The sequence below is a fragment of the Chlorocebus sabaeus genome, chromosome X, assembly GCF_047675955.1.
Source record: "Chlorocebus sabaeus isolate Y175 chromosome X, mChlSab1.0.hap1, whole genome shotgun sequence".
Classification (NCBI taxonomy): Eukaryota; Metazoa; Chordata; class Mammalia; order Primates; family Cercopithecidae; genus Chlorocebus; species Chlorocebus sabaeus.
This window is the reverse complement of record NC_132933.1, coordinates 80,909,566-80,933,671: the sequence shown is the minus strand read 5'-3', so window position 1 is coordinate 80,933,671 and position 24,106 is coordinate 80,909,566. Positions and strand designations below refer to the sequence as shown.

Sequence of the window (24,106 nt, the reverse complement as noted above, 5' to 3'; positions counted from 1 at the left end):
CCTAGTGTTACAATGTTTCTGTGCTTGCTCTGAGCCAATCTGATGCCTTGGGTGGTCCTGGACCTGCGTCTCAGAGGCCCAGCCTGGAGTTGAGGCCAAAGGAGCTAGTCTGGCACTGGGCAAGCCAGGAGCCTTTAATCCTTGGGGGCTGACGTGGAAGCTAGCTATGCAGGTGCTGGCCTGGTCCTTGAGGTCACAGGGGTCAGCCTGGACCTGGAGTGGGTACAGAGGCTAGGTCTATGTATGCCAGCCTGAAGTCTGAAACTATAGACACCAGCCTATCATCGAAGCAGACCGGGTCCGGGGTAGGTACGCGTTGTCCCGACACTGGAGGATCTGGAAGCTGGGTCTACAAGTCCAGGCCTGAAGTCTGGGGTGGTGGGGACTGGTCTGGAGGTAATGTCTGCATGTGCCAGCCTGGAATCTGGGGTTCTGGAGGCTGACCTGGAGTCTGAGGCTGCAGGGCCACCCTGGTGACTCGGCAGTCCTGGCGGCCATGAGTGCCAGCCCAGAGCCTGGGGCTGTGAGGCTAGCCTGGCCCCAACGCGGGCCTGGAGGCTTGGTTCATGGATGCACCCAGAGTCTAGGGCTGAAGGGAGCAGCCTGGCCACGGAGTCAGTCTGGAGCCTGGGACAATCAGGGCCTGCCTGGTGATGTGGTGGGCCTGGAGCCTGAGTCTGTGCAGGCTGGACGGGCACTGTGTTGGAGCTGAAGACAGTGTGCACCGGTGACCTGGAGCCTGGGACTGGCACTGGGTTGGAGCTGAAGACAGAATGCAGAGGTGACCTGGTGCCTGGGACTGCAAGGGCAAGCCTGGAACCTGAGTCTGTGGGGGCCAGCCTATGCTAAATTGATTTTCAACAAGAGTTCCAAGGCCATTCAATGGGGAAATAATCATTTCTTAAACAAATGGTGTTAGGACTACTTGTTATCCACATGCCAAAGAATGAAGTTGGACCCCTACCTCATACCCTATACCATATACCAAAATTAACTCAAAACGTATCAAAAACCTAAATGTAAGAGTTAAAAATATAAAACTATTAGAACAAAGGATAGGGATAAATGATGACTTTGTATTTGGCATTCGATTCTTAGAATGTGACAACAAAAGCACAGGCAACGAAAGTAAAAAGATAAATGGGACTTCATTGAAATTGTAAACTTTTTTGCATCAATGGACATTATCAAAAAGTGAAAAGATAACAGAATGGTAGAAAAAACTTTGCCAATCATATATATAATAGTTTGATATCCAGAATATATCAAAACTTACCAAAAAACCCAACAACAAAAGACAACCCCAGTTGTGAAATAAGCAAAAGCTTTGAATGGACATGTCTCCAACGAATATATACAAATAGCCAAGAAACGCATGTAAAGATACTCAACATCATTAGCTACTAGGAAAATGCAAATCAAAACAATAAGGTACTATTTCACATCTACCAGGATGGCTATACTTCTTTCAAGATAGAAAATAATTGTTGAATAGGATGTGGAGAAATTAGAACTTTCATACATGGCTGCTGGGAAAGTAAAATAATTCAGCCACTGTGGAAAACACTTTGGTGGTTCCTAAAAGTTAAACATACAATTACCATGTGAATTGGGAATTACACTCGTAGGTATATAGTCAAAAGAAATGAAAACAGGCCAGGTGCGGTGGCTCACACTTGTAATCCCAGCACTTTGGGAGGCCGAGGTGGGCAGATCACCTGAGGTCAGGAGTTCAAGACCAGACTGGCCAACCTGGTGAAACCCCTTCTCTACAAAATACAAAAAATTAGCCAGGCACAATGGCAGGTGCCTATAATCCCAGCTACTTGGGAGGCTGAGGTGGGAGAATTGCTTGACCTGGGAGGCGGAGATTGCAGTAAACTGAGATCCCACAATTGCACTCCAGCCTGGGCAACAGAATGAGACTCCATCTCAAAAAAAAAAAAAAAAAAAAAAAAAAAAAAAAAAAAAGCAGGGACTGGCAAGATGGCCAAATAGGAACAGCTCCAGTCTGCAGCTCCCAGCAAGATCAACACAGAAGGCAGGTGATTTCTGCATTTCCAACTGAGGTACCCAGCGCATCTCATTGGGACTGATTAGACAGTGGGTGCAGCCCACGGAGGGTGAGCTGAAGCAGGGTGGGCCATCACCTCACCCAGGAAGCTCAAGGGGTTGGGGAACTCCCTCCCCTAGCCAAGGGAAGCCGTGAGGGACTGTGTTGTGAGGAACAGTGCACTCCGGCCCAGATGCTACACTTTTTCCATTGTCTTCGCAACCCTCCCCAGGAGATTCCTTCGGGTGCCTATGCCACCAGGGCCCTGGGTTTCAAGCACAAAACTGGGCAGCCATTTGGGCAGACACCGAGCTAGCTTCAGGAGCTGTTTTTCCTACCCCAGAAGCACCTGGAATGCCAGCGAGACAGAACTGTTCACTCCCCTGGAAAGAGGGCTAAAGCCAGGGAGCCAAGTGGTCTAGCTCAGTGGATCCCACCTCCATGGAGCCCAGCAAGCTAAGATCCACTGGCTTGAAATTCTCACTGCCAGCACAGCAGTCTGAAGTTGACCTGGGATGCTCAAGCTTGATGAAGGGAGGGGCGTCTGCCATTACTAAGGCTTGAGTAGGCAGTTTTCCCCTAACAGTGTAAATAAAATCCCCAGGAAGTTCAAACTGGGCACAGCCCACTGCAGCTCCACAAAGCCACTGTAGCCAGACTGCCTCTCTAGATTCCTCCTTTCTGGGCAGGGCATCTCTGAAAGAAAGGCAGCAGCCCCAGTCAGGGGCTTATAGATAAAACTCCCATCTCCCTGGGACAGAGCATGTGGGGGAAGGGGCAGCTGGGGGCACAGCCTCAGTAGACTTAAATGTTCCTGCCTGCCAGCTCTGAGGAGAGCAGCAGATCTCCCAGCACAGCACTCAAGCTCTGTTAAGGGATAGACTGCCTCCTCAAGTGGGTCCCTGACCCTTGTGCCTCCTGACTGGGAGACACCTCCCAGCAGGGGTCGACAGACACCTCATACAGGAGAGCTCTGACTGGCATCTGGTGGGTGCTCTTCTGGGATGAAGCTTCCAGAGGAAGGAACATGCAGCAATGTCTGCTGTTCTGCAGCCTCCACTGGTGATACCCAGGCAAACAGGGTCTGGAGTGGACCCCCAGTAAATGCCAGCCAACCTGCAGCAGAGGACCCTGACTATGAGAAGGAAAACTTAGAGACAGAAAGGAATAGCATCAACATCAACAAAAAGGACATCCACACAGAAACCCCATCTGAAGGTCAAAGGTAGATCAAAGACCAAAGGTAGATATCAAAGACCAAAGGTAGATAAATCCATGAAGATGAGGAAAAACCAGTGCAAAAAGGCTGAAAATTCCAAAAACCAGAACACCTCTTCTCTTCCAAACGATCACAATTCCTCACCAGCAAGGGAACAAAACCGAATGGAGAATGAGTTTGACAAATTGACAGGGTAGGCTTCAGAAGGTGGGTAATAACAAACTCCTCCAAGCTAAAGGAGCATGTTCTAACCCAATGCAAGGAAGCTAAGAACCTTGAAAAAAGGTTAGACTAATTGCTAACTAGAAAAAGCAGTTTAGAGAAGAACATAAATGACCTGATGGAGCTAAAAAACACAACACGAGAACTTCAGGAAGCATACACAACTGTCAATAGCCAAATCGATCAAGTAGAAGAAAGGATATCAGAGATTGAAGATCAACTTAATGAAATAAAACATGAAGACAAGATTAGAGAAAAAAGAATGAAAAGGAATGAACAAGGCCTCCAAGAAATATGGGACTATGTGAAAAGGCCAAACCTACATTTGATTGGTTTACCTGAAAGTGACAGAGAGAATGGAACCAAGTTGGAAAACACTCTTCACGATATTATCCAGGAGAACTTTCCCAACATAGCAAGATGGGCCAACATTCAAATTCAGGAAATACAGAGAACACCACAAAGATACTTCTCGAGAAGAGCAACCCCAAGACACATAATCAGCAGATTCAACAAGGTTGAAATGAAGGAAAAAATGTTAAGGGCCGTCAGAGAAAGGTAGGGTTACCCACAAAGGGAAACCCATCAGACTAACACCAGATCTCTCTGCAGAAACTCTACAAGCCAGAAGAGTGTGGGGGCCAATATTCAACATTCTTAAAGAAAAGAATTTTCAACCCAGAATTTCATATCCAGCCAAAGTAAACTTAATAAGTGAAGGAGAAATAAAATCCCTTACGACAAACAAATGCTGAGAGATTTTGTCATCACCAAGCCTGCCTTACAAGAGCTCCTGAAGGAATCACTAAACATGGAAAGGAAAAACTGGTACCAGCCACTGCAAAAACATACCAAATTGACACTATGAAGACCATTGACACTATGAAAAAACTGCATCAACTAATGGGCAAAATAACCAGCTAACATCATAATGACAGGATCAAATTCACACGTAACAATATTAACCTTGAAAGTAAATGGGCTAAATGCTCCAATTAAAAGACACAGATTGGCAAATTGGATAAAGAGTCAAGATCTGTTGGTGTGCTGTATTCAGGAGACCCATCTCACATGCAAAGACACATATAGGCTCAAAATAAAGGGATGGAGGAGTATTTATCAAGCAAATGGAAAGCAAAAAAAAGAAAAAAAAGAAAAAAAAAGGAGGGGTTGCAATCCTAGTCTCTGACAAAACAGACTTTAAACCAACAGAGATCCAAAAAGACAAAGAAGGGCATTACATAATTGTTAAGGGATCAATTCAACAGAAAGTGCTAACAATCCTAAATATATAGGCACCCAATACAGGAGCACCCAGATTCATAAAGCAAGTTCTTAGAGACCTACAAAGAGACTTAGACTCCCACACAATAATAGTGGGAGACTTTAACACCCCACTGTCAATATTAGGCAGATCAACGAGACAGAAAATTAAGAAGGATATTCAGGACTTGAACTCAGCTCTGCACCAAGCGGACCTAATAGATATCGACAGAATTCTCCACCACAAATCAACAGAATACATATTCTTCTCAGCACCATATCACATTTATTCTAAAATTGACAACATAATTGGAAGTAAAACACTGCTCAGCGAATGCAAAAGAACAGAAATTGTAACAAACAGTCTCTCAGACCACAGTGCAATCACATTAGAATTCAAGATTAAGAAACTCACTCAAAACTGCGCAACTGCATGGAAACTAAACAACCTGCTCCTGAATGACTACTGGGTAAATAACAAAATGAAGACAGAAATAAATGAGTTCTTTGAAACCAATAAGAACAAAGACACAAGGTACCAGAATCTTTGGGATACAGGTAAAGCAGTGTTTAGAGCGAAATTTAAAGCACTAAATGCCCACGGGAGAAAGTGGGAAAGATCTAAAGTAGACATCCTAACATCACAATTAAAAGAACTAGAGAGGCAAGAGCAAACAAATTCAAAAGCTAGCAGAGGGCAAGAAATAACTAAGATCAGAGCAGAACTGAAGGAGATAGAGACACAAAAAAACCTTCAAAAAAAATCAATGAATCCAGGAGCTGGTTTCTTGAAAAGATCAACAAAATACATAGACCACTAGCTAGACTAAGACAGAAGAAAAGAGAGAAGAATCAAATAGATACAACAAAAGATGATAAAGGGAATATCACCACTGATCCCACAGAAATACAAACTACCATCAGAGAAGACTATAAACACCTCTATGCAAATAAACTAGAAAATCTAGAAGAAATGGATAAATTCTTGGACACATACACCCTCCCAAGACTAAACCAGGAAGAAGTCGTATCCCTAAACAGACCAATAACAAGTTCTGAAAATAAGGCAGTAATTAATAGCCTGCCAACCAACAAAAGTCCAAGACCAGAAGGATTCACAGCCAAATTCTACCAGAGGTACAAAGAGGAGTTGGTACCATTCCTTCTGAAACTATTCCAAACAACAGAAAAAGAAGGAATCCTCCCTGACTCATTTTATGAGGCTACCATCATCCTGATACCAAAATCTGGTAGAGACACAACAAAAAGAGAAAACTTCAGGCCAATATCCCTGATGAACATTAATGTGAAAATCCTCAGTAAAATACTGGCAAATCGAATCCAGCAGCACATCAAAAAGCTTATCCACCACGATCAAGTCAGTTTCATCCCTGGGATGCAAGGCTGGTTCAACATACACAAATCAATAAATGTAATCCATCACATAAACAGAACCAATGACAAAAACCACATGATTATCTCAATAGATGCAGAAAAGGCCTTTGACAAAATTCAACACCCCTTCATGCTAAAATCTCTCAATAAACTAGGTATTGATGGAACATATCTCAAAATAATAAAAGCTATTTATGACAAACCCACAGCCTATATCATACTGAATGGGCAAAAGCTGGAAGCATTCCTTTTGAAAACTGGCACAAGACAAGGATGCCCTCTCTCACCACTCCTATTTACCATAGTATTGGACGTTCTGGCCAGGGCAATCCCGCAAGAGAAAGAAATAAATGGTATTCAAATAGAAAGAGAAGAAGTCAAGTTGTCTCTGTTTGCAGATTACATGATTGTATATTTAGAAAAATCCCATCGTCTCAGCCCCAAATATCCTTAAGGTGATAAGCAACTTCAGCAAAGTCTCAGGATACAAAATCAATGTGCAAAATCACAAGCATTCCTATACACCAATAATAGACAAACAGAGAGACAAATCATGAGTGAACTCCCATTCACAAATTCTACAAAGAGAATAAAATACCTAGGAATACAACTTAAAAGTGATGTGAAGGACTATTGCAGGATCTGGCCAGGAGCCTGCACTGCAACGGGGCTCTCTCTTTGTTCCCAGGCGGATCAGCAGGTCAAGAAAAATAGACACACACACAAGATAGTGAAAGCTGGATCCAGGGGGATCACCGCCTTCTGGTCCCATCGTGCCAACAAAGCACTGGATATACCAGCATTTATTATTAAGTTTAGTAAGGGCGGGGGTAGGTTAGTGAGGGATTTAGGGTCATTTGATTATGAGGTGAGATGGTCACATGGGGATGAAATAATTCTTTAACATAACATCTGTATGCAGAAGTATACAATATAGTGTGTGCATCAGTTATTTCTAACAGAGCCTTAAAACAGGAACACAGTCTGTCCATAACCTATGATTAGCAAGATATGAATCAGCGGCAACAGTTGCAGCAAAAGCTGGTTACAAACAATTCATAGAAACAGGACGTGAAGTTAGACCACTGGTTAGACCAGAATTTCTCAGAAGGGAGTGTGCCTTAACCCTAAAGAGGCCTAGAAGAGCCACAGCAAGATGAGGGCGTTTATAGCCCTACCTTATCGATATGGACAAGCGCCCCCCATGTGTCCATTTATAGGTTCTCCACGAGGGTCGTATTCCATTCCCAGAGCTATGAACATCTACTTTTCTAGGATAGGAATCTTGGTAATGTGAAACCTCCCTGACTGCACGTCCATTCATAGACTCTCTGCAAGGGGAAGCACATCAACCTGGCATTGTCTTTACACAATCCTGCATGCAATTTTGTATTTACAATAATCAGGAGCATTTCATCTTTTATTCCGTAGCAATAGTTTCGGAGGTCTCCCTACATAGGACCTCTTCAAGGAGAACTACAAACCACTGCTCAAGGAAATAAGAGAGGACACAAACAAATTTTAAAACATTCCATCCTCATGGATAGGAAGAATCAATATCGTGAAAATGGCTACGCTGCCCAAACTAATTTATAGATTTTATGCTATCCCCAACAAGCTACCAGTGCCTTTTTTCACAGAATTAGATAAAACTACTTTAAATTTCATATGGAACCAAAAAAGAGCCCGTATAGCCAAGACAATCCTAAGCCAAAAGAACAAAACTGGAGGCATCACGCTACCTGACTTCAAACTCTACTACGAGGCTACAGTAACCAAAACAGCATGGTACTGGTACCAGTATATCTATCTATCTATCTATCTATCTATCTATCTATCTATCTATCTATCTATCTAGATATGGATAGACAGATATCAATGGAGCAAAACAGAGGCCTCAGAAATAATACCATACATCTACAACCATCTGATCTTTGACAAACCTGACAAAAACAAGCAATGGGGAAGCGATTCCCTATTTACTAAATGGTGTTGGGAAAACTGGCTAGCCATATGCAGAAAACTGAAACTGGACCCCCTTTCCTTGCACCTTATACAAAAATTAACTCAAGATGGATTAAAGACTTAAATGTAAGACCTAAAACTATAAAAACCCTAGAAGAAAACCTAGGCAATACAATTCAGGACATAGGCATGGGCAAAGACTTCATGACTAAAACACTAAAAGCAATGGCAACAAAAGCCAAAATCGACAAATGGGATCTAATTAAATGAAAGAGCTTCTGCACAGCAAAAGAAACTATCATCAGAGTGAACAGGCAACCTACAGAATGGGAGAAAATTTTTGCAATCTGTCCATCTGACAAAGGGCTAATATCCAGAATCTACAAAGAACTTAAACAAATTTACAAGAAAAAAACCAAACAACCCTATAAAAAATTGGGCAAAGATATGAACAGACACTTCTCAAAGAAGACATTTATGTGGCCAACAAACATATGAAAAAAAGCTCATCATCACTGGTCATCAGAGAAATGCAAATGAAAACTACAATGAGATACCATCTCATGCCAGTTAAAATGACGAACATTAAAAAGTCAGGCAAAAAAAAAAATGCTGGAGAGGATGTGGAGAAATAGGAATGCTTTTACACTGTTGGTGGGAGTGTAAATTAGTCCAACCATTGCAGAAGACAGTGAAGTGATTCCTCAAGGATCTAGAACCAGAAATACCATTTGACCCAGCAATCCCATTACTGGGTATATACCCAAAGGATTATGTATCATTGTACCATAAAGACACATGCACACGTATGTTTATTGCAGCACTGTTCACAATAGCGAAGACTTGGAACCAACCCAAATGGCCATCAATGATAGACTGGATAAAGAAAATGGGGCACATATACACCATGGAATACTATGCAGCCATAAAAAGGATGAGTTTACATCCTTTGCAGGGACACGGATGAACCTGGAAATCATCATTCTCAGCAAACTAACACAGGAACAGAAAAGGAGACATCACATGTTCTCACTCATAAGTGGGAGTTGAACAATGAGAACACATGGACACAGGGAGTGAAACATCACACAGCAGGGCCTGTCAGAGGGTGGGGGGCTAGGGGAGGGATAGCATTAGGAGAAATACCAAACGTAGATGACGGGTTGATGGGTGCGGCAAAACACCACGGTACGTGTATACCTATGTAACAAACCTGCACGTTCTGCACATGTATCCCAGAACTTAAAGTATAATAACAATAAAAAAAGAACTGAAAACAGGTGCTCAAAGAAATACTTGCACATGCATGTTCATAGCAGCATTATTTCAAAAGTCAAAAGGTGGAAATAACCCAAATATCCATCAACTGATGAATGGATTAACAAACTATTGTCTTTGCATACAGTGAAATATTATTCAGCCTTTAAAAGGAATGAAACACTGATACATGCTACAATGTGGATAGACCTCAAAAACATCATGCTAAGAAAAAAAGGAAAAAAGCAAAGGTCAGGCACAGTGGCTCACGCCTAACACTTTTGGAGGCCAAGATGGGTGGATCACTTGAGGCCAGGAGTTCGAGACCAGCCTGGGCAACATGGCAAAATGCCGTCTCTACAAAAAAAATACAAAAAAATTAGTCAGACGTGGTGGTGTGTGCTTGTAGTTCCAGCTACTCGGGAGGCCAAGGTGGGAGGATCCCATGAGCCCAGGAGTTCTAACAAGGCTGCCGTGAGCCATGTTTGCACCATTGCTCTCCAGCCTGAGTGAGTAACAGAGTGATACTTTGTCTCAACCAAAAAAAAAAAAAAAAAAAAGACAGAGAGACATGAAGGTTACATATTGTATGATTTGATTCATATGACATATCCAAAATAGGTAAATCCATAAAGACAGAAACTAAATTAGTGGGTGCCAGAGCCCAGGAGGAAGAGGATAGGAAGTAATTTCCTAATGAGTATGCAATCTCTTTGAAAGTGATGAAAATGTTCCAAACTAGATAGAAGCAGTACTTGCACAACATTATGAAAATACTAAATGCTGCTGGACTGTTCATTTTGAAAGGTTAATGTTATGAAAATTGCTCCTCAAATAATAAATTAAGGTTTTTTTTGTTTTGTTTTTTGTTTTTTCTTTTGACAGAGCCTTGCTTTGTCTCCCAGGCTGCAGTGCAGTGGCACAATCTTGGCGCACTGCAAGCTCTGCCTCCTGGGTTCACACCATTCTCCTGTCCCAGCCTCCCAAGTAGCTGGGACTACAGGCACCTGACACCACGCCCGGCTTATTTTTTTGTAATTTTAGTAGAGACAGGGTTTCACCATGTTAGCCAGGATGGTCTCATCTCCTGATCTCATGATCCGCCTGCCTCGGCCTCACAAAATGCTGGGATTACAGGAGTGAGCCACCATGCCGGGCCCATAAATTTAAAAATTTATTGGCGATAGATCTAGGGTCTATTTCTGGAATCTCTATATATTTCCCTGACTTATATCTACCCCATTGCTAATAACACACTTGTCTTAATTAGTGTAGTATTCTCACGAGTCTTAAAAGTGGGTTTTGGCATGGACACAGGGAGGGGAACATCACACACCGGGGCCTGTTGGGGGGTGGGGGGCTGGGGGAGGGATAGCATCAGGAGAAATACCTAATGTAAATGATGAGTTGATGGGTGCAGCAAACTAACACGGCACATGTATACCTATGTAACAAACCTGCACGTTTTGCACATGTACCCCAGAACTTAAAGTATAATAATAATAATAATAATAAAGTGGATTTGGGGAGGCCAAACCAGGAGGACAACTTGAGTTCAGGAACTGAAGACCAGCCTGGGCAATGTAGTGAGACCTGTGAAACATATGAGACCACATCTCTACAAGAAAATAAAAAACTTAGGTGTGGTGGTGCACACCTTTAGTCCTAGCTACTCAGAAGGCTGAGGCGGGAAGATCACTTAAGCCTGGGAGTTAAATGCTGCAGTGAGCCAAGATTTTGTCACTGCACTCCAGCCTGGGCAACAGAATGAGACTCTGTCAAAAAAGAAAGAGAAACAGAGAGAGAGAGAGAGACAGAGAGAGAGAGAGTGGGGGAGAGAGAGAGAGAGAGAGAGAAAGAAAGAAAGAAAGAAAGAAAGAAAGAAAGAAAGAAAGAAAGAAAGAAAGAAAGAAAGAAAGAAAGAAAGAAAGAAAGAAAGAAAGAAAGAGAAAGAAAAAGGAAGGAAGGAAGGAAGGAAGGAAGGAAGGAAGGAAGGAAGGAAAAGAAAAAGAACAGAAGTAGGTAAAGTGATTCCTCCAACTTTATTCTTTTTAAAATTGTTTTAATGATTGTAGTTCTTTTGATTTTCAGTATAAATTACAGAATCATGTTGTGCATGTCTACAAAAAATCTTACTGTCAGTTTAATTGTACTGCATTATATCTATAGATGAATACAAGGAGAACTCATATATTTATTGAGTGTTCCCATTCATAAACAAAGGATACTCATGTTTATTCCCTTTATTTAGGCCTTCCTGGATTTTTTTATTAGCATTGTGTAGTTTTCAGGACTTAGAATTTCTCTGATTCATACCTAGGTTTTTCATTTTTGGAGCTATTGTAAATGACACTGGTTTTTAAATGTTTTGTTTCCATTTATATACTTACTGTATATACAAATAAAACTGATTTTTGTGTATTGAGCATATATGCTTTACCTTTCGTAAAGTCACTTGTTATTTCTTGGAAGTTTTTTGTAGATTCCATGGGATTCTCTGCATAGATAATAATGTCATCTGTGAATATCAGGCAGTTTTGTTTCTTCTTTTCCTCTCCGAATGTCTTTTATTTCTATTTCCTGAATTATTACAGTAGGAAGGACTTCTAAGTATGATATTGAATAGAAGTGGCAAGAGTACACAACCTTGTGTTGTTCATGAACATAGGAGGAAAACATTCAGTTGTTTACTCTTAACTATGATATTAGCTGTGGGTTTTCTTGTAGATTCCCTTTATCAAGTTGAGGAAGTTCTTTTCCATTCTTAGTTTGGTGAGAGTTTATGTCCTGAATAGATGTTGAATTTTGCCAAAGGTTTTTTATACATCAATTAATATGACCATATCTTTCTTTCTTTTATTGACCATTAATATAATGGAATCGATTGTTTTTTTAACATTGAAAAACCCTGCATTCCTGAAATAAGCCTCACATGGTTGAGCGATGTTTTTCTTTTTAGACATTGCTGGATTCAGTTTGCTAATATTTTGTGATGATTTTCACATTTATGTTAATGAGAGTTGGTGGTCTGTTGTTTCTTGCTTGCTTCTTTTATACTGTCATTAGCTGGTTTTGGTATCAGGGTAATCCTGGCCTCATAAAATGTGTTGACAAGTAGTCCCTCCTGTTCTATTTTTGGGAAGAGATATTGTAGAGTTAGTATTAATTCTTCTTTGAATGTTTGGTGAAATTTGCTAGTGAAGCCATCGGGGCTTGGAATATCTTTTTTGGAAGGTGTTTGACTATGAATTCCATTTCTTTCTATATAGAATTTTTTTTGTAGAGATAGGGTCTCACTTTGTTGCCCAGGCTGGTCTTGGTCTTCTGAGCTCAGACAATTCTCCCACCTTGGCCTCCCAAAGTTCAATGTCTTTACAGGACTATTCAAGTTATTTTATATTGGGTGAGTTTTGATAATTTGTGTTTTTAAAAGAATTAGTCCATTCAACAACAATTCAAGTTGTTGAATTACATGCATTGAGTTGTTTGTAGTATTGGGTTGGTGCAAAAGTTTTTGCTGTTAAAAGTAATGACGGGCCAGGCGCGGTGGCTTATGCTTGTAATCCCAGCACTTTGGGAGGCCAAGGTGGGCAGATCACCTGACGTCAGAAGTTCAAGACCAGCCTGGCCAACATGGTGAAACCCCGTCTCTACTAAAAGCACACACACAAAAAATCCAGACGTGGTGGGGGGTGCCTGTAATCCCAGCTACTCGGGAGGCTGAGGCAGGAGAATCCCTTGAACCTGGGAGGCGGGGGTTGCAGTGAGCCCAGATTCAGCCATTGCCCTCCAGCCTAGGCAACAAGAAAGAAACTCTGTCAAAAAAAAAAAAAAAAAAAAAAAAAGTAATGACAAAATCTGCAATTACTTTTGCACCAACTTACTACCATTTTTCCCTCTACTGGGACATTGCTAGTCTGTGTCTTAGTCTGTTTTGTGTTGCTGTAACAGAATACCTGAGACTGGGTAATTTAAAAATAAAAGAGGTTTACTTAGCTCATGATTCAGCAAGCTGGGAAGCAAAGGAAGCATGGCAAAAGTAACTGCTCAGCTTCTGGTGACAGCCACCTCCTAGGCCAAAACATAGTGGAAAAGGCCAAAGAGGAAGCAGACATGTGCAAAGAGGGAAAACCCGAGGGGCATGCTGGCTTTATAACAAACCCACCATTGTGGGCACTAATCCAGTCTCGCCAGAGCCAGTACTCACTCACTACCTCGAGAACGGCAGCAAGCTGTTCATGAGGGTTCTGTCTCCATGACCCAAACACCTCCCACAAGGTCCCACCTCCCAACACCACCACACTGGGGATCCAATTTCCACATGACTTTTGGCGGAGACAGACCAATCATATCCAAACCATAGCAGTATATTTCTATCCCAATAAGATGAATTTTTTCTATAATGTGCATTTTTCTGTGCACTTAATGTATAATAAAGAATTTGCCTGGACTTTGTCCCTGAGTCCTGGGAGATAACCTCTAATCCCTTGCAATTTCCTAAGAGATAGGTGCGTCTTTGTTATTCCTGGTGGGCCCCATGGACCACGCTTCATGGTTTATGCTAATGAGGTGAATCATGGTAGGCCCCTAGATAGTTTATGTAATGAGATGACTCTGGATGGAGGTTGGCCATACTAGAAAGACCAAACACATGACTAGAGGGTTGGGTCATTGAACTATGCAATATCAGCCCAATCATCAGAGAGAGAGAGAGAGCAAGGCTGTAGACTGAGTGCAACCAGATGACCAACTAAGTGATGGTCAACACAGAGGGTTTATCTGAATTATCTAGTCTGCCATTACCAGAAGGAGAAGACGTTGGGTTTATTCCAATCTCAGTGATCACTCCTCAATCTTCCTTACTGGTTCCTCATCTTCTCTCAAAATTCTCTTTTTGGGGATGGAGGCTGTTGAAAATGTTCTCTATTTTGATATGCATGGTGGTTACATGGGTGTAGAACTATGTTAAGATTGTACCCTTAGGTTTCTGTGATTTTCTGTATGTATGTTATACCTCATTTTTTTTATTTTTCATTTTTTAATTTTTTTTTTGAGACAGAGTTTCACTTTTGTTACCCAGGCTGGAGTGCAATGGCATGATCTCAGCTCGTTGTAAACTCTGCCTCCTGAGTTGAAACGATTCTTCTGCCTCAGTCTCCTGGGTAACTGAGATTGCAGGCACCTGCCACCACACTTGGCTGATTTTTGTATTTTAGTAGAGACAGGATTTCACCACGTTGGCCAGGCTGGTCTCGAACTCCTGACTTCAGGTGATCCACCCACCTTGGCCACCCATACTTCTAGGATTACAAGTGTGACCCCCCCTCTCCTGACCTGTTCTACATCAATTTTAAAATATATCATATAAAAGTAGAAATACATGGTACAAGCTGGAAGAAGATATTTATCCTACATGCAATTGACAAAAGGCTGGTATCAAGAATATATTTTGACAACTCCTAGAAATCAATAAGGAAAGGCAAACAGTCGGGTAGGAAAGTAGACAAAGATTATGAACAGGAATTCCACAGAAGAAGGAAACTATGTGGCCAATAAACACACGAAGATATGCTCAGCTCATCAGTAGTCAGGGAAATGCTAAACATGACTACAAGATAAATCTTATACCCATTTGATTGGCAAAGATTTAGAAACCTAGCAACATCAAAGGTTAGAGAGGATGCAGAACAGTGGGATCTCACACAGCTTGCCACATGTTGGGAATATAAATGAACACAACCAGTTTGGAAAACAATGTGTCATCAGTATATAAAGTTGAACATTCACAACTCAGCAATTCTTCTCAATGTCTACTGGAGAAGAATTTCACAGCAGCTCTGGCCACAGTAGCAAAAACCTGGTCACACTACAAATGCTCACGAACAAGAGAATGACTGGATAAACTGTGACAAATCCACACCATGATATACTATGTAGCAAGGCAAATGGGGGAACTGCAGTTTTATGCTCAACAATGGATAAATGTTAGTTTGAGAAAAGTAATTCCCACAGGACCACATGCGGTGTGACACCCTTTTTATAAAACTCAATATCAAGCAAAACTGAAGAGGATAATGGTTGGGCACAGTGACTCACGCCTGTAATCCCAGCACTTTGGGAGGCAGATTCAGATGGAGGGCTTGAGTCCAGGAGTTTGAGATCAGCCTGGGCAACATGGCTAAACCCTGTCTCTACAAAAAAATTGGCCAGGTGTCACGGCGCGCTCTTGTAGTCCCAGTTACTCAGGAGGCTGAGGTGGGAGAATCACCTGAGCCAGGGAGGTCGAGGCTACAGTGAGCCAAAATCATGCCACTTCACTCCATACTGAACAATCAGAGTGAGACCCTGCCTCAAAAAAGAAAACAAGAGTATATACTTATTTGCAACAAAAATCAAAAGAATGCCAACTACACAATTCAGGTTAGGGTTGCTTCTGGTGGGAGTGAAGGGTCATGAGGATGCAGTGATGGGGAGCTTAGAGGTGGATGTAAGTAAGTTACTAGTAATAGTCTAGCTCTTGGATTGGGTAATAGGCAAATGGGGGCACCTAGCATTGTAAAATAAATAAACAAATAGGGCCTCACATCAGTAACGAGTAGCATGTTATGAAACAAGGAGTATTATTAACTCTTCTGTTTTACCTAAGTCTCCTCCAAAAATCAAACACTGCATTAGACTACTTAGACCTGGGCCTGAAATATTTTTCTTCTCTCCTTCCAGGCTACACACAAGCTCCACCTTTGGTCAGGCCAGAATGCATTCGAGTTTGACATCCCTCTCTTTGTATGTATTTGAGCAGGAGGCACTAGAGCAGGTCTGCATGTCTTTCATCTGGCACTGTTTAACCCAGATGCTAGTTGGGACAGAAAGAATCCCACAGAACCCTGGAATAAACTGGGACCCAGTGATCAATACAAGCTCTACTCGGTGAATGTAGATTAGAGCAAACTGAAGAAAAAATGTCCAGACTTCTAAATGAAATGTTTCCCTACAAAACAGCTTAGAGTGAAGGTTTTCCAGAGGCCCTTTGCACAATTTTCCACTTAATTAGGTAATATTTCTCCTCTAAGTGCACAAAATCATGTTACTGTATCGTGTTGGGTTTTAACACTGATCAGTAAATATGTTTATCCATTTTTTATGAAGAAGATGACAAAGTTACAGATGAACAGCCAGATGAAAGAGATGTATAGGGCACAGTATGTGAGAAGAGGCATGGAGCTTCCATGCCCTCTCTAGGTGCACCTCCCTCCAGGAACCTCCATGTGTTCAGCTATGCGGAAGTTCTCTTCTCCCCAAATTCTTACAAATAGAGAGCCCCAGGGCTCAATCCTAGGTCTGATTCTTTTCTTTCACTACACTCTTGCCATAGCTAATGGAAGACCCTGGTTTTAATACTACCTGTATCAGGAACAAGACAAAGATGCCCCCTTTCACCACTTCTATGCCACATAATACTGAAAAATTTAGCCAATAAACTTAGGCAAGAGAAAAAATTGAAAATCACACAAATCGGAAAATAACAAGTTTACTGGGAGTGGTGGCTCATGCCTGTAATCCTAACACTTTGGGAGTCTGAAGCAGGTGGCTCACATGAGGCCAAGAGGTCGAGACCAGCCTGGGCAACATGGAGAAACCCTGTCTCTACCAAAAATACAAAAGTTAGTCGGGCATGCTGGCATATGCCTGTAGTTCCAGTGACTTGGGGGGCTAGAGAATGAGAATCAATTGAATCCAGGAAACTGAGGCTGCAGTGAGTCGAGATCAAACCACTGCACTCCAGCCTGGGTGAGAAAGTGAGACCCTATCTCAAAAAAGAAAAGAAATAAAATAAGAAATTAAATTACCTCTGCCTGCAGATGACATGATTTTATACACATAAAATCTTAAAGTATTTTACAAAAAACCTTAAAATTCAAATGAATTTTAAGGAAAGTTGCAAAATACAAAATCAACACACACAAATCAGTAGCTACCTGAAAAAGAAATCAAGGAAACAATCCCATTTACGATAGCTCTCAAAAATAACATAAACTACTTAGGAATAAATTCAATCAAGGAGGTGAAAGATCTGTACACTGAAAACTGTAAAATACTGATGAAAGAAATCAAGGAAGCCATAAATAAATGGAAAGCTATCCCATGATTATGGATTGGAAGAAACAATATTGTTTAAACGTCCAATATTTAAACAATATTGTTTAAACTCAAAGCAATCAACAGACTCAATGCAATCCCTATCAAAATTCCAATGCTATTTTTACATACATAGAAAAAGCAATCCTAAAATTCGCGTCAAACCACAAAAGACTCCAGTTACCCAAAGCAATCTTGAGCAAAAAGAGCAAAGCTGGAGGAATCACAACCTGATTTCAAAATATAATAAAAGCTAGAGTAATCAAAATGGCATGGTACTGGCATAAAAACAGACACATAGACCAACATAATAGATTAGAAAGAAATTAATACGTTTGTTGTCACGTGATTTTCTTTTTTTTAAGTTTATCATACATATTTAGTTAATCTATACAGAATCAAGTAGATAAAATCAGATTCACGTTAGTGAAAAATCTCTACAAAATGTCTTTGAAAAGCAAAACAAGACTGACTCTTAATAATTCGTATCCTTATGAAAGACATGGGCAGTAAATATAAAGCAGTGTATATAGCACAAACCAGAAGATATTTGCATCATTTTTTTTCACAGTTATTTCCATCTACAGTCTGAAAGAGGTAGATTTTTCTGCAGCACCTGAGAATTGAATTGTGATAACCAGGTGTAATAAAGGCAGTTACATACATAACTGAAAAATACTGGTCTCAAGACCAAGATATGTACTCCTAACAAGTCTGAGGATGAAAAGGTCCATATTATCCAAGACCCAAGTTTTCTCTACACCTTGGAGCCTACTTCCACCGTAAATAATACACATCACGATTCCATGATGGTGCAACAAATGCAATTTAAGTGAATTCAACATTTAAACCTTTTCTGGGCCAGACTAGTAGCATTACAGTGTTCTAGAATATGATAGACATGGAATGTGCTACAAAGCCACAACAGTGGGCTGGTGAGGTATCGTCACGCGATTTTCAACAAAGATGCCAAGAACACATATGGTGAAAGGACTGTCTCTTCAATAAATGGTGTTGGGAAAACTGAATATCCACATGCAGAAGAATGAAATGGGACCCTTGTCTCATATCATATACAAAAATCAAGGCAAATTGGACTCCAAATTTAAACGTTAGACCTGAAACTATAAAACTACCAGAAGAAAGCATAGGGAGAAACATCCATGGCATTGATCTGGGCAATAATTTTTCCGCTATGACCCCAAAAGCATGAGCAATCAAAGAAAGAATAGAGAAATGGGATTACGTCAAACGGAAAGGCTTCTGCACAACAAAGGAGCCAATCAACAGAGTGAAGACGCAACCTACAGAGTGGGAGAAAATATTCTCAAACTATACATCTGATAAGGAGTTAATATCCAAAATATATAAGGAACTCAACTCAATAACAAGAAAACAAATCACCTGATTTTAAAATGTGCAAAGGATCTGAATAGACATTTCTCCAAAGAAGACATACAAATGGCCAACAGTTGTATGAAAATGCTCAACATCACTTATCATCAGGGAAATGCCACAATGAGCTATCACTTCACACCTGTTAAAATGGCTATTATCAGAAAGATAAAAGAGAACAAGCGTTGGCGAAGATGTGAAGAAAAGAGAACCTTTATACACTGTTGATGGGAATGGAAATTAGTACAGCCACTGTGCAAAACAGTATGGAGACTTCTCAAAACACTAAAAATAGCACTATCCAGCAATCCCACTACCGAGTATTTATCCAAAAGAAAGGAAATCGGTAATATCAAAGGGATACCTACACCCCCATGTTTATTGCAACACTCATCACAATAGCCAAGATATGGAATCAACCTAAGTGTCCATCAGTGGATGAATGGATAAAGAAAATGTGGCATATATACACAGGAAATACGATTCAGCCACAAAAAGAATGAAATTCTTTCATTTGCAGCAACCTGGATGGAACTGGTGGTCATTAAGTTAGGTGAAATAAGCCAGGCATGGAAAGACAAATACCGTACGTTCTCACTCATATGTGGGAGCTAAAATAGCTGATCTCATAGAGATAGAGAATACAGTGATAGATATGAGAGACTGGGAAGGATGTGTGGAATGGGGGACAGGGCGTTGGAAAGAAGAGCAGTTGGTTAATAGGTACAAACATACCGTTAAAAAGAAGGAATAAGTTCTAGGCAGGGCATGGTGACTGACGCCTGTAATCCCAGCACTTAGGGAGGCCGAGGCGGGCAGATCGCTTGAGCTCAAGGGTTCCAGACCAGCCTGGACAGTATAGCTAAACTCTGTCTATAAAAATAACAAATAAAAAAAATTAGCCCAGCATATGGGTGTGCGCCAGTCATCCCAGCTACTCTGGAGGCTGAGGCAGGAGGATCGCTTAAGCCCAGGAGGTTGAAGCTGTAGTGAGCTGTGATCGCGCCACTCCACTCCAGCCTGGGGTGATAGAGTCAGACCCTGTCTCAAAAAACAAAACAAAACAAAACAAAACAACAAAACAAACAAACAACAACAACAACAACAAAAACAAAACCAGAAGAATAATTTCTAATGTTTAGTCAGAGAATAGGGTGAGTAGAGTTAACAGCGATGTATTATAAATTTCAAAATAGCCAGAAGAGAGGACTTCAAATGTTCCCAATACATAGGAATGAAAAATATTCCAAGTGATGGCTAACCCAAATATCCTGAATTGATCATTACACATTCTATGCATGCAGCAAAATATCACATGTACACCATAAATATGTGCAAATATCACAAATCCATTAAAAATTAAAATTAAAAAATTATAAACAGAACTATCAGTTGATTCAGCAATCCCTCTACTCGATATATGGCCAATGGAAATGAAATGAGTGTGTCGAAAATATCTACACTCGCATATTCATTGCAGCACTGTTCACAACAGCCAAGACATGAAATCAACTTAAGAGCCCATCAGTGGATGAATGAATAAAGCACATGTGTATATCTACACACAATAGAATAGTATTGAGCCTTAAAAAAAGACAAAAGGACATTCTGTCATTTGTGGCAACATGAGTGAATCTGGAATATATTATGTTGAGTGAAATAAGCCAGGCACAGCACGACAAACACTGTATAATCTCACTGGGATGCGGAATCTTAAAAAATCAAACTTTTTAGAAATAGAGAATAGAATGGCGGTTACCAGGGTCTGGGGGTGGGGACGACTGGGGAGACACTGGTCAAAGGATACAAAACTTCATTTAGACAAGAAGTCTAAGTTCAAGAGATCTATTGTAAACATGGTGACTATAGTTAATAATAATGTATACTTGAAAATTGCTAAGAGGGTAGATTTCAAGTGTTCTCACCACAAAAGATGAAAGGTATGTGAGTTCATCCATATTGTAGTTAGCCTAATTTAGCCATTGCACAAAGTATACCTATTTCAAAACATCATGTGGTATACTATAAATATATACAATTTTGTCAATTAAAATATAAACAAAAATAAAATACAAAAAATTTGAAATCAATTCCATTTGTTCAATAAAACTGATGTGATACTGGTGAAGATGTGCAGAAACTGGAACCTTTGTGCACTGTTGATGGGAATGTAAAATGGCACAGTTGCTGTGGAAAACCGAATGGCAGTTACTCAGAAAATTAAAAATAGAACTGCCATATGATCCAGTAATTCCATTCTGTGTCTACATCCAAAAGAATAGAAATCAGAGTCTCAAAGAGATATTTGTACATCCCTGCTCATAGCAGCATTATGCATGAGAGCCAAGAGATGGAAGCAATCCAAGTGTCCACTGATGGATAAATAGAGAAACAAAGTATGGTACGTTATTATTTTGCCTTTAAGATGAGTTACGATTTGGCCTGTAAAAGGATGGAATTCTGATACATGCTACAATGTGGATAAAACTTTAGGATATTATGCTATGAGATGAACCAGTCACTAAAGGACAAATACTACATGATTCCACCCTGTATGACAGATCTAAAGTATTCAAACTCAGAAGCGGAAAGTAGAGTGGTGGTTTCCAGAGGCTAGAGGCCAGGGGAAAACGAGGAGTTGTTTAATAAGTATACATATCAGTTTTGCAATTGAAGACATGCTAGAGATCGGCTCCGCAGCACTGCGAATATACTTAACACTACTGAACTGAAAACTGAAAAATGCTTAAGATAGTAAATTTTATGTTCTGTGTATTTTAACATAACTCAATAGAAAAAGTGGTGTAATTTCTGTCTCTGGAGTGGACCCTGAAGAAAAATATTGATTATGATTATTCCCATATGTATTTCTTTAGCCCAGAGCCAGACCTTTGTCTACTCAACATCTCCACGTGGATACCTAATAGACATCTCAAATTTAAATATCCAAAACCAAACTCCTGACATTAAACACAAGAAGCAAGAAATATGAGCATATTTTGTGATTCCACTAATATAAAAGTACATAACAGTCAACACCAAATCATATTATTAGTATTTCTTGAATTTAACTTTTATTTTAAGTTCAGGGCTACATGTAAAGGTTTGTTACATAAGTAAACTTGTAACATGGGGGTTTCTTGTAGAAGTTATTTCATCACCCAGTGATTAAGCCTAGTACCCATTAGTTATTTTTCCTGCTACTCTCCCTCCTCCCACACTCCACTATTTGATAGGCCCCAGTGTGTGTTGTTCCCCTCTTTGTGTCCCTGTGTTCTCATTATTTAGTGCCTACTTATAAGTGGGAACATGTGGTATTTGGTTTTTTTGTTCCTGCATTAGTTGGCTAAGGATAATGGCCTCCAGATCCAACCATGTTCCTGCAAAGGACCTGATCTCATTCTTTTTTATGGCTTCATAATATGCTATGTGTATATGTACCACATCTTCTTCATCCAGTGTACTATTGATGGGCATTTAGGTTGATTCCATGTCTTTGCTATTGTGAATAGTGCTGCAGTGAACATACACGTGCATGTGTGTTGATAATAGAATGATTTATATTCCTTGGGGTATATGCCCAGTAATGAGATTGCTGGGCCGAATGGTATTTCTGTCTTTAGGTCTTTGAGGAATCACCACACTGTCTTCCACAATGGTTGAATTAATTTACACTCCACCAATAGTGTATAAGTGTTCCTTTTTCTCTGCAGCCTCACCAGTATCTGTTATTATTATTATTATTACTTTTTAGTGATCACCATTCTAACTGGAGTGAGATGGTAAATCATTGTGGTTTTGATTTGCATTTCTCTAATGGTCAGTGACATTGAGCTTTCTTTCATGGGATTGTTGGCTTCATGTGTGTCTTTTTTTGAAAAAGTGTTCATGTCCTTTGCCCACTTTTTAATGGGGTTGTTTTTTGTTGTTGTGGTGGTGGTGGTTTTTTAAACTTGTTTAAGTTCCTTATAGATCCTGGATATTAGATCTTTGTCAGATTCATTGTGTGCAAAAATTTTCTCCGGTTCTGTAGGTTATCTGTTCACTCTGTTGATAGTTTCCTTTAGTGGGCAAAGCTCGGTAGTGTATTTATATCCCATTTGTCAATTTTTGCTTTTGTTGTAATTGCTCTTGGTGTCTTTGTCACGAAATCTTTGTCTGTTACTTTGTCTGGAATATGATTGCCTAGGTTGTCTTCCAGGACTTTTATAGTTTGGGGGTTTATATTTAAGTCTTTAATCCAACTTGAGTTAATTTTTGTATATGGTGGCTCTGTCTGACTATTTTGTATAGTCTGGCTCTGTCCCCACCCAAATCTCATCTTGAATTGCTGCTCTCATAATCCCCACATGTCCTGGGAGGGATTCGGTGGGAGGTAATTGAATCATGGGGGCAGATTTTTCCTTTGCTGTTCTCATGACAGCAAATAAGTCTCACAAGATCTCATGGTTTTATAAAGAGCAGTTTCTGTGCACATGCTCTCTTTGCTGCTGCCATGTGAGACATGCCTTTGCTCCTCCTTCACCTTCTGTCATGATTATGAGGCCTCCCAAGGCATGTGGAACTGTGAGTCCGTTAAACTTATTTTCTTTATAAATTACCCAGTCTCAGGTATGTCTTTATTAGCAGCAAGAGAATGGACTAGCACCTGGTGTAAAGAAAAGGGGTCCAGTTTCAATCTTCCATATATGGCTAGCCAGTTATTCCAGCATCATTTGCTGAATAGGGAATCCTTTACCCATTGTTTGCTTTTGTCAGGTTTATCAAAGATCAGATAGTTGTAGGTGTGCAGCCTTATTTCTGGGTTCTCTATTCTGTTCCATTGGTTTCTGTGTCTGTTTTCGTACCTGTACCATGCTGTTTGGGTTCCTATAGGCCTGTGGTATAGTTTGAAGTTGCGTAGTGTGCTGCCTCCAGCATTGTTCTTCTTGCTTAGGATTGCCTTGGCCATTCAGGCTCTTTTTCAGTTCCATATGAATTTAAAATAGTTTTTCTAGTTCTGTGAAGAATGTCAAAGGTAACTTAACAGGAATTGCATTGAATCTACAAATTGCTTTGGGCAGTATGGCCATTTTAATGATATTGATTCTTTCTATCTATGAGCAGGAATGTTCTTCCATTTGTTTGTGACATCTCTGATTTCCTTGAGCAGCGTTTTGTAGTTCCTCTTGTAGAGATCTTTCACCTCCCTGATGTGGTGT

The 24,106-nt window shown here is 40.4% G+C and overlaps 1 pseudogene; it reads left to right on the top strand.

Annotated features, from left to right (window-relative positions):
* The first annotated feature begins 13,911 nt into the window (after nt 1-13,911).
* LOC119620956 (cytochrome c oxidase subunit NDUFA4 pseudogene) lies at nt 13,912-16,349 on the top strand (annotated as a pseudogene).
* The last annotated feature ends 7,757 nt before the right edge of the window (nt 16,350-24,106 follow it).